This window comes from Corvus brachyrhynchos, unplaced genomic scaffold (assembly GCF_000691975.1).
Source record: "Corvus brachyrhynchos isolate BGI_N302 unplaced genomic scaffold, ASM69197v1 scaffold216, whole genome shotgun sequence".
NCBI lineage: Eukaryota > Metazoa > Chordata > Aves > Passeriformes > Corvidae > Corvus > Corvus brachyrhynchos.
In genome coordinates, this window is record NW_008238443.1 from 181,497 (window position 1) to 192,897 (window position 11,401).

Sequence of the window (11,401 nt, forward strand, 5' to 3'; positions counted from 1 at the left end):
ATCAGTTATGGATTACTTTGATCTCTCTGGAGTGACTCTCCATTACAATCCTAGGGAAAAGGATGAAGTCAATGTATTTTTGTGGCTCAGGACACCATAAGATTAGAGCTTCAGAATCATCAAAGCTGTAGCTGAACTTTATGTATTTAATGCCACTGATTCTTGTCATTGATTCTTTTTTTTGGGTTTTGTTTTTGTTTGTTGTTGTTGTTTTTGTTGGTGGTGGTGGTCTGGGGTTTTTTGTTGGGTTTTTTTTTTGTTTTTCACAGATATTTTCCAAAGGTTTTGATGGTCCAGAACACCAAGTTTCCCTGTTCAGAGCAGGTAAAGGGTTCATCAGGAGAGTTTAAAGGTACTGCACAGCATAATCTGTAGTGAAAAGGGTAGAGAGTTCTCATTATTCAATTCTAACACCACTTGTTGAAGTTGTCATTGCATCTTCCTCTTCATATCTGCCCTGTGGCATACATGTAGCAATGCATCTGCTGAATATACCAACCTGTTTCTTGACATTCTGCACATCCAAAAAACATTAAACCAAAGTAGGATTTAATTTGTATCATTGAATATATTTTTATTTTAGCTTTTGTCTCACCTGAATTCTGTAAGAGAGAAGACTTCTTAATCTCAGAAGTGTCCTTCTAAAGGAACTTTCTTTTTTCTCTGGATATGACTTCGTCCCTATTTGAAATGAAAATTTTTTTTTTAATTTCCAGTGATCTGAAAATTCCACAGATAATTTCTGATGGAAATACCAGCACAAAACACTTCAGTTTCTGCAGCTGTACACTTTCTTAGATTCTATAAGCACAGAAAGATTGGAAATCCTTCATAAGGTAAGAAAATAGTTTACATTGAATCAAGAAATAAGCAATTATATGGAAAAAAAACCCATAAGAGGGTGAAATTGATTGTTACTTCAGTTCTGTGTCTCTTGAGTTAAACTAACTTTTGAATTAAATGCTACAGGAAGAAAAAGAAAATTCATAAACACAGATTCTCTCTACCCCATCTTCCAGCTTTTTTTTTTTTTTTTAGAACACAGATCTCTTGCAAGCCCATCCACGAAACTGAAACAGCCCTGCTTTTGCACAGCTGGTCTGCTGAGTGCTACCAGCTCCACACATACACACGCTTTTCACTTCTCATTCACCCAGCTTACTGGAGTTGAAGGCACTTCACAAGATAATTTTGGACACTCCTATTTTCTTGGCAAATCTAGTGGGGGAAAAAAAGTGCTCAGTTGAATGGGCATGGCAGAAGTTTAAGAAGCTGCATGCGTGGAGTTTAGAAACAGCACCTGTTTGCAATAAAAAGAAAGGGCAAGGCAAAACCAGTTCATGTTTATAACATCCTGCAGAACCTAGGAATTAAGCCTAAGGAAGAAAAGCCACACACCTGATCCCTGAAGTCATCAGGGAAGAAGGACAAAGGCAGATCAGTGTGAGAAGCAAAGAACATTTTCCTTTGAGGCCAACCAGGTGTTCATAAAATACCTGCATTAGGTATCACTGCCTGTTCTTTCCACACAGTAACATCTAAGGGTGCCTGTGCTAATGCCTGGGGAGAAATCCTTCCTCATGCCCACTTCTACTGCGGAAATCTTAAACCCCCTGCAACTTGCAGGAGAACAAGGGAACTGCTGCACTTTAGTCATTTAACTTGCACGCCCCAGAAAGGACCTTCTGCTGGTTTGACACCAGTTATCTCTGTGACTGGAAACTGATATTCTCACCTGAATGAGACAGTATAGAAAGCTCTGATAGTTTTGTAGTGTGATTTGTGATTTACTGTGATTTGAGCTTCTTACTTCCCCCCCACACCCTGCTTTCAATAAGTAAATCCAGCTCTGGTCTTTTTGTCATGGTATACCACATAGGGTCTACAGTCTTGGCTAAAAATGCAAATTAATATTATTATTTTCTTCAATCAGAATGAGCTCTCTTATAGATAAAATGACCTTCTGAGGGTGACTGTTAGTTACACTATTTATTAGCATGTAATTTAGCTATAAAGAGCATTGCAGTAAAAACTGGCATTTTCCCTCATGTCATGGTGCCAACTCACAGTGTATTGGCAAATAGCTTAATAGAAACCAAATTCATCTAATCAGCATAATTTTATCCTTTTGTAATAGGCAAGAGGAGTACTCGGAATGTAAGAGTACTTGGATTGCAAAAGTATTCTGTTTAATTACATGTAGGTATTTGCAATCCTTGGATATTGCAGGTATTCTCTCATTTGAAATTTACAGAGTGGTATCACAAAACTGTGCACAATTAGGCAAAGTGTAACCATCTTCCCACTGCCCTAAAAATCCCTCAAAGCTGTGTTTTAACTGACACCCTCACTTTTCAAGGGTTCCTATAAATAATAGCTGTTCACTTCAGACAGCACATATTTAGGGGTCAGGGGAGAATTTTGTGCACCTCTCTACCAATCTTCCATATAAATTTTGAGCAATGTTTCTTGTCTGTGATCCCTCCCAGCTGACAGTGAACACTTTAATCCCTCCTGCCTATATGCTGCTGCTCACAAACAAGGAATAAAGTATTACCTTTCCCCTCTTACAGGAAAGATTTTTGGGGGTTTTTCTCCCATTCTTGTCCAGTTCCCTGCAAATCTCTGGAAAAAGATTTTTCAGTAGCTTCTCAATTTTTTTTTGTGTGTGACCTTAATCAGTTTCTTTAAGGAAACTGCAACTTAGTTACTGTCACCGGACAAAAATGGTACATATTAGGCAAATATTTATCCAGGGGATTTTGCCTGTGAGCAGAGGGACATCAAATTTTAGTGTTAGCTGTGTATTCTACTCCCTTGAAAATACAGTACTACACGCAAGTTAAAGAAAATCCAAACTTCACGGTCAAAATGGATGTGGAATTCTGTCACAGAGCCAGCTGCCTTCAAGAGACAGAATTCCTGGCTGTATACAGACACATTTCATGATACCAGTAAAGATCAAATGATGCAAAGCTGGCCAGGCTTGCACAGTTTCAAAGGAAATTTAAGCAGAGCCTAAAAGATGTTTGCTCAAAATTTTTGCAACAGAACTGTAATTTTAATAACTGATATTTCCCTGTGTTAGGCAAGATCTGTGTATCTGAAATGTCCTCTAACAGAATAAAATGCTCCACACAGGAGACTAACTAAAGGTATTGTTAGAGTTAGGGAAGTACAGTGCAAAAAAGGTTTCTTCCATTCTTTGTGTCACTCAAAAAGTATGTTTCCTTCTCTTGTTTTTCGAAACTAGTGTTGTGATAAGGGTATAGAACTTTGGCAGGGAAAAAACCCAACAACCATCCGTTCCAGCTGGTCCTCAGAGATCAGAGGGGCTGGGAGCAGCTGGGCTTCATTTCTCTTTACAGTCAATTTGGCACCATCAGCCTGGTCACGTTCAGTAGGAACTTTCATGATCACAGACTCCCAAGCAGTGCAGTTTGCCAGCTTTTGATGCCCTAGCTGAGCTCATAAAGAACCTACACAATCCAGAATCACAAACTTACGTGTGAGTTCACCTGAACTTCATAAAAATTCACGGATCAGTTCATTGAAACAACAGAGGGCAGATTCAGAACTACCAGTGAGAGGTGCACTGGCTACAGAGTGTCAGGGCGCAGTAATGGAGATCTACTAGAGGGATATATATAATACAATATAATATAATATAATATATATATAGTATATTTTTATATATATATATACATACATATAAAAAAAATATATAATCTATCTATAGATACAGATATACAAATAAATATATAGATCCCAAGCGAGCAGAGATGTTTCCCCCTCTCCTTTTTTGCCACCAACACCCCCCTTCTTTTATACTATAATTTTTGCCCTTCCCAAGGGGGTGGAACGATCGCCTGTTATAGGGTGGGATGTTGGTGACCCGTGGTCATACGTGTAAGGCATGTTTTCTTTTTTTCTTCATTTGCATTCTCTGGGGGGTGAAAACTAATATGTAAATGAGAGCCTCAGTTGGTTTTGGTCAGAATTTATAGTTGATACAAAAGGTAAAATAAACACTTGGGTCCTCCTCCACCCTCTGAGGCAGCAGTAGAGGCTCTCTGACCTTCAACAGAGAGTTTTTTCGTTATCTCCTTAACAAACCAGATTTATAACAAGGCTTGTTTCTCACAGTGAAGGGGGAGTGATGCCAGTGGCTGGTGCAGAGATGCAGATGTTCTCCTGTGCCTCACTGAAACAACATCAGCTGAGAGGACTCGCTTCACTCCAGATATATTTCAGTCTTCAGGCCTTGCCTGAGCCAGGTGCAAGATAAGCACAGGGCCCAGCTCATGTTATTCTTCATCAATTCTTCACCAACTTAAGGCAACTCTGAGGCAAATCTGAAAATTTACAATGATCTGCCAGCTATTATGTAGCACAGACGTTCAAGATTACTTGTTTAAGTAATGTTTTTACTTAATTACTTGATTACATTCAAGCTTACGTAAAGATTTTTACCCTTAAAATAAGTATTTTTCAAAGTAGGGATAGACTTATAAAATGTTTATCCCAAGGAAGGACAATTTGCACAGTATAAAACAGTTCTAAGTTTTTAGGCTAAAGATATCAAAAGAGGCTCAGAGCATTAAAAAAACCAGTCACTTGAAAGTGCGATAATAATTAACAGTTCTGCAGGAAAGTTATCAAACCTATATTACTAAAATCATTTAGGAACATGTCAAAGTAACAGATTTTAAAGCATAGTTATTCCTGTTCATGCCTCAGAAAAAGCAGACAGCTTAGATCAATGTGAGATAATGTGGATAATGTGTTGATAGATAGCAATCAATCCTGTTTTCTAGGAATCAACAAAAAACAGAATGATCATAGTTCTAGCTGTGCAAACTATAGTGTCTTGGTAGATTGTCAAAACACAAGACATCCAAATACTCAAACTGGAAATGAGCTACATTTCCAATTTTCTTTTTGAAATGGTTTTCAGATGTGTGGCTTTCATTAAAAATATGCAAGACATGGACTAAAGGAGGTACAAAGTATCCCCCACCGAGATTTAAGAAGGAGAGCACCTTTTACACCAGTCTCATCACTAACTTAGTGTGAGAAAAGAATACAGAATTAGAAGAAAGCAGAGTGTTCTTGAATGAAAAGGGACACAGAAAGAGATTTTAGGAACTAAAATTGGTACCTTGGTGGTGTCAGGAAAATCTGTTCACTTGACATTCTGCAGACCCCTGTTACGAGATTGGCACCCCCACTGAGTGTCTGTGTGAGCTCAGCACAGGAGGAATCAGAAAAAAACAGCTACTTATGCAGAAAAGGCTTGTGGCTGCACAGAAACACAGTTATGACAACAAGGACCTATATCCTTTTCAAGTTGATGAACTGCATGCAAATGTAATTCCTAGTCCTAGGAAAAACTCTGGTGTGAAAATGCAGGTGACTTTCTCCAGCCTCCCTTGTAACTCATCCAAAAAAAAAAAAAAAAAAAAAAAAGACAGAGGTCTCAAAAACGCTGCAATTTGCCAGTGTTCTGCAATGGGCAATGAGCTGTGAGAATCTGACTCCTCTAACAAGAGGAGCAGGGGGAGACCACATGAGACACCCCTCGTGAGACACTACAGAGGTGCACACCTGTGGCCTTGATCCTCAGGAACCCAGCTTTCCCTAATATCACTATTTGCTCTTAAAGCCTTCCTATCCTCTTTTTTCCTATAAACAGGGAGGACTGAGGAAGTCAAGGACTGATTATCTGCAGGCACACCAGCTGCAGAAAACAATCTTCTATCTGCTGTTAGCTGTTTTCAGCTTCCCATGAAGATGCTACAGGACACTAGCCCATGCAGTTCTCATTTCCTAGACAAAGGAGAGTAGCATAGGACTCCTTTCCTAGTCCTGTGTAAAGGGAAAAACAAAACATATTCTTCCCACAAAACAGCTCAAACTCTTGAGTTTTGTTACCTGATGAAAGCTGCCTTTCAAATATATGCTATTCAAACTTCTCCAGAGAATCATAAGAGAGAAGAAAAGGAGAAGAAGGAAATGGAAAAGGAAAAAAAGCCAAAACAATAAAATAAAAAAATTTAACAAAGACTACTCCTTATGCTGGAGAAAAAGGGGCAACCAAAAAACATAGGAATCACAAAAGTTCAATGTAAAAACCTAAGAGCTGACAAGAGAAATATTTTGCTATCTAAAAGCCTGTGCTTACACCATGAAAAAGTCATACTTTCAATTCAAATTCCTGGGTGTCCACCTGAATACTTGCTTTTTTCAACCAGATGCTTCTAACTACCTGGTGAAGGTGGAATGCCTGCCTCCTCACTAACGTTGTGCATAAGTAACTGCAAGCTAACCAAACTTATGTGAAGAAAAGTTTTGTGGCTTTCTTTTTATTAATTTAACAAAAAGGATTCTAATTCTTGCATTTAGAACATACCCATTTCTGCTTCCATCAACGTTATTTTATCATAGATACAAACTGAAATACAGAAAATTCCATTTTTAAACTTTAAGGAAAAAAAAAAAAGTAAACTACACTTTTATTACTGGGAGAGTGGACAAACACTGGAGCAGGATTTGTAGCATTTCCATCCTTGGAGATGTTCAAAACCCAGCCAGACACAACTCTGAGCAACCTGCTCCTCCTCTGTCTGGTTTGTGGGGTTGAGCAGGTGATCTGCAGAGCTGCCTTCCCACCTCAATTATTCTATGATATAGGGAAAGGAAAGAATGTACCAGAAGGGGAAAGACATTCTGAAATAGATGCAGCTGCCCACAAACAAACCCCCTTGTTCCAGAAGGAAAAAAGAACAGCAGTAAAATGCAGTGTATTTTGCAACCATCTGGTGCTTTCTGAGTTTTTTTGTGTGCTGCCTGTCTTGATTGCTATTCCCTGTGAAGAGTTCAACAGTCCGATGTATAAGATGAGCAGATCTACTTTCCACAGGGTGGGCTATGTGAAGGGAAGTCAAGTAAGAGTACAGAAAAAGACTAAAAGGCTGGAAGAAGAAAGTAAAAGTGTTTGTAAAAATACTACATTTTCCTAGTGGTAAATGTGCATAATTGTGGTCATCAGATCGAAGCTCTTTCCCACTGGCCTGTTTCAGGTATGTTTCTACACTTTAACATATGATAATCTTTTTGTTGGTCTGTTTTCAGCTAGGCTTGTCTGCTACAAGAATTTAAGTAATTTCAACAGGAAAAAAATGTCTTTGAAAGTGACAAAAAGTGTTCAGTCTGGTGAAAATTTTAACACAATAACTTTCTAGAAGTAAAACACTTGGGTTCTTGCTTCCTGAGTGTTCCCCATGGTTTTTGTGTGCTTTTAAGGAAGTGACACCTTCTAAACTGACTTCTCATGTCATAGGGACCACTTCCAACAGCCAGCTTTCTGACAAATGAATCTGCTCATGGCAAAGACACTTAGAGACTAAACACAAGGTGACTTCTATTAGCTAAGGCCACTTGTACAGCTGATGCAGGTGACAGGATGACATCTGGGAGGGGATGGCCAGAAACCATCCCATCCTCTGTCTTCCTTTTATTTTCCCAAGATCAGCTGGGTTACTCCAGTGCTTCAGTCTCGAATCGCCATTTGTTAATGGCATCCACACGAATACCTCTGGGAAATTCATAGTGTTAGACTCGGTTACCCTGGAATGTCCTTCAGTTTCACACTAAATGAGAAGCTGTAAAAGCTCAGTCATAGTACTAGAAAGTTTAAAAGGCAAAACAATGTAGGACCTCTGTAGTCCAGCTAAAGGAATATTTAGGCTTTGCAAACATCTGTCTTTTTCTGAAGTTTTTCCTTAATGGCCTCTCAGAAAGACTAAGTTCTCTCACTACTCAGAAAATCATTCTTTAAGAAGCCATTAAGAGGAAAGGGAGATAATCTGGTCCTAGTTAATTAGAAATTCTCCTGGCTATGCTAAGGATAGGTTTGTATACATTTGTATGAATACCTAAGTATTCTAGGGAGGTGAAGAAACTTAGGTCTGCTTAAAAATTAATGATCCTGAAAAGAGACTAAGAAGTCATTTAAACCAGAATGGGCAACACAGTGAGGGGTGTAAGTGTTAGAGTTTAAAAAAAAAAAGACTTTGAATACCAATATTCTCAGGTTGAAGGCATAAGCTTGTCCTGACCTGCGAAGAATATGGTGTGGTCTCCCTACTCTGCTCTATGAGAGGGGTTACTTAGCAGTAACACAGAAGCAAAGAGGCCACTGAGATCTACAGGACTTCAGTACTATCCACTGGAGCGTTACGTGTACAGATGAGTACATAAACCTGTGATTAATTAAAACCTTTCAGCTTTCTTTTATTTTAAATCTAGCAAGGAAAAACAAAACAAAACGAAACAACCTTAGTCCTGAGCTATCTCTGTTCCCCCAGCTAGCAAACGCAAATTTTATCTTTGACCTGAGCAACATGCTGGCTAGCTAGTGGGGAATTTTCAGTGAGTTATGAGTGCAATTAAAAGCTCATCTCGAATACTGTGATGACTTTTAGTTTTATGACTGCAACGTCGTAAAGATATATAAGACCCATCATTACCTGTAATATCTGAGCCATAAAGACTTCTGTGTGTAGAAACTGGAGATTTTAGAGCCTCTTAGTTCTTAACTGATCTGGTTGGGAAAATAAAACATGGGGGGTCCAAGTATGAGAAAGTGGCTACATAATACTCTACTTAAAAATGTAACTTTTTGTTTCAGGATGAGAATGTCTAAGGGGAAGTAAATCTCAGGAATGACGAAAAGACAGTGAGTGTTCCAGAGTCAATAAATAACAGTAAAAGTTAAGATACCAAGAGACATACTTGGTAAGAGCTGTAAGTGCAGTATTTCACCATAACTGGGACAGAGAGAAGTGGCAATTGTTCTTGTCACTTTCTTCTTCTTCAGCCTTTCCTTTTTTGAATGTGTCAAGAATAAAAATCCCATTTTGACCAATACAATTGTGCCCCACATACAGTAAAGAAGCTGTGATCTTTAGGTGCAGAAGGATGCCTCTGACCAGGTCTGTCAAAAACCTCCATCTCGAGGATAGCTGTTGTTGAGTGCTGCCAATTCAGGGCAGGAAAAGTATATGTCTCACTCTTCAGTCTGTGGAGAAACACTGAAAGACAAAGCTCAGCAAGGAGAAGTGTCTGTGTGGGCAATAATTCAGCAGAAGCCAGCAGTCTGCAGCCCCAGGAGCAGGGACACTGAGGGAGCTTGGGGTGCTGCCCTCAGAGAGGCAGGAAACAAAGGATGGAGCAGCACCGAGGTGTTGTGGTCATGCTCTGTTTAAAACAATGCAGCCAACAGGAACTGAGCCAAGGAAGGGCCTAACCATGACCAAAAGCTGAACTTTGCTTAAGCAACTCAAAAATACATATTGCTTTCAATGCTCTGTGTACTCTAAGGAAGGAAAACCTGTAAATGCTTTACACATATGTCTAAAGTCACTCAAAACCCGCCTGATCATGAAATGACACCAACTTTACCTTTCCCTTACCCTCAGAGAAAACAGTATAAATGTAACTTAAGAGAAGAGGGATGTCACTCTTCTGTCCTGGGACAGCTGACAGCCTGTACCCATGTCTCCCCATAAGGATGCCTGTCAGGTAGACTTTAGTCCATGGTGACCAGCGTGCTCATGAATAGTAGTTTCTGAATCCTATTCTCTCATAGCAATCAATAAACTTCGCTATTTGTGAGTCTGTGATCATGAGCGTTCCCAGACTTAGCCTAACCACACTGTGAATCTGTGGTTGTAAAATGTTTAAAATGAGCAGATTTATTGTGCCAAATTGGTTACTCTATAAGATCGTCTGTGACTGCATCATAAGGGTCCTGCAAGGACTTGGAAGACAGATAACATGCAGACTAAGAAGGGCAAGGTCTAGTCAGCCCTGGGCCCAGTAATCTGTGGATAATCTGGAAAGCAAGTGGGTCTCCCTTTCCTAAATTTTTACATGACATGGTCTCATCATGCTTTACACTACAAATAGCAGTGCCCCTTGCTCTGTGTCACATTAATTTCTTCCTGCCAGCTGCAAGAGACAGAAACCTTCTGGAAACAGCATAAGCTGTAGATCCAACTTAAAACGTTCTGTCACAGACTTTGCAGGTACTGCTCCTTTGCTGAGGGCCATGTGAGAACACAGAGAGGGCACTCACTGGCTCACTTTGCTCTCCTTCAATGACTTTGGAGATACTGTAGTTAAGAAACACAAGCATCTTATAAAGTGGAACTCCAACGGCAATTTCCAGGCTTTGAAATGTTTCTCTGGTTACCCCATCCCTGACTTCACCTTGTTCTCTACAGAGCAGGAGGGAAAATTTTTTTAAGTGGACATTCCTGGTTTAGAAAGGGTGAATCCATCAGTGATCTGCCACATCGGTTTTATCTTTCAGCAAACTTTTTAAAAGTGCCATGTATCTTTGAACAATAGTATCACGGGAGACAGTCTTTCTCTCCTCTCCTTGTTATCCATAAGTTTCTGGGGAAACATGCAGCAATCAATATCTATCTCTACTGGGCAATATAAATTCTGTTAAGCTTGCCTGAATCAATCATCCATAAGGCCTGATTTAATTTGTCTCGAACTTCTTACAACAGAGAAGGAAGTCTCAAGACTAATTCAGTTCTGGGTAGAAAAGAGCAGAAATCAGGGTACAAAATCCCCTCTTTTTTCTTTTTTTCTGTACAGCATGCTGTCAATATGTGTCAGGGCTATCAAAAGGAAAACAAATTTTCTGTCTCTCCTTGGAAGTTATTGTTTCCATTAAGCCACTATCTAACTTTAGGCAGAAGATTGAGACACACAACAGACAATCAGACTGAGAACAAAGAGGTACAGTTATAGAAAAGGTAGGGGTGACTCTTATTGCATAGGCTTTTCATCGAATACTCCAAGAATCCCATTGTGACACGGAATCTCTGGGGTTGATGGGAGCATGGGTATTCTTTCTACAGAACAAGAGGCAGCATGAGTGACCTACTTCTAGAGAGGTCTGGCAAAGAAGCAATGCACCTGGAACTGCAGTTCAGTGAAACTCAAACTTCAGAAAATACTCCCGGTGCTGAACAGCCCGCACTGATAAGCACCAAGTAACATAGAAGGATGCACAAATATTTAAAAGTTATCTTGTTGATTTCAGCTTCAGTTCTTCCATCAAGTCTGGGTATCTTTCCATGCCCAAATATACTACCTTGGACAAATATTAATGCTCCATCAGTTGATCTCTTGCAGTGCATTTTAATGGGAAATGAATGCAGTAGATCACGTTCATTTCACACCAGGCATTGATGGAAAGCTGATGGGTAGAATTATGCACTTCTGAAATACTATCCAAAGGACAAGATGTAATGGACCCAGAAACTGTATGGAACTGTGAGTCATTCTGACCAATTACATATATTAATATTCCACTTTT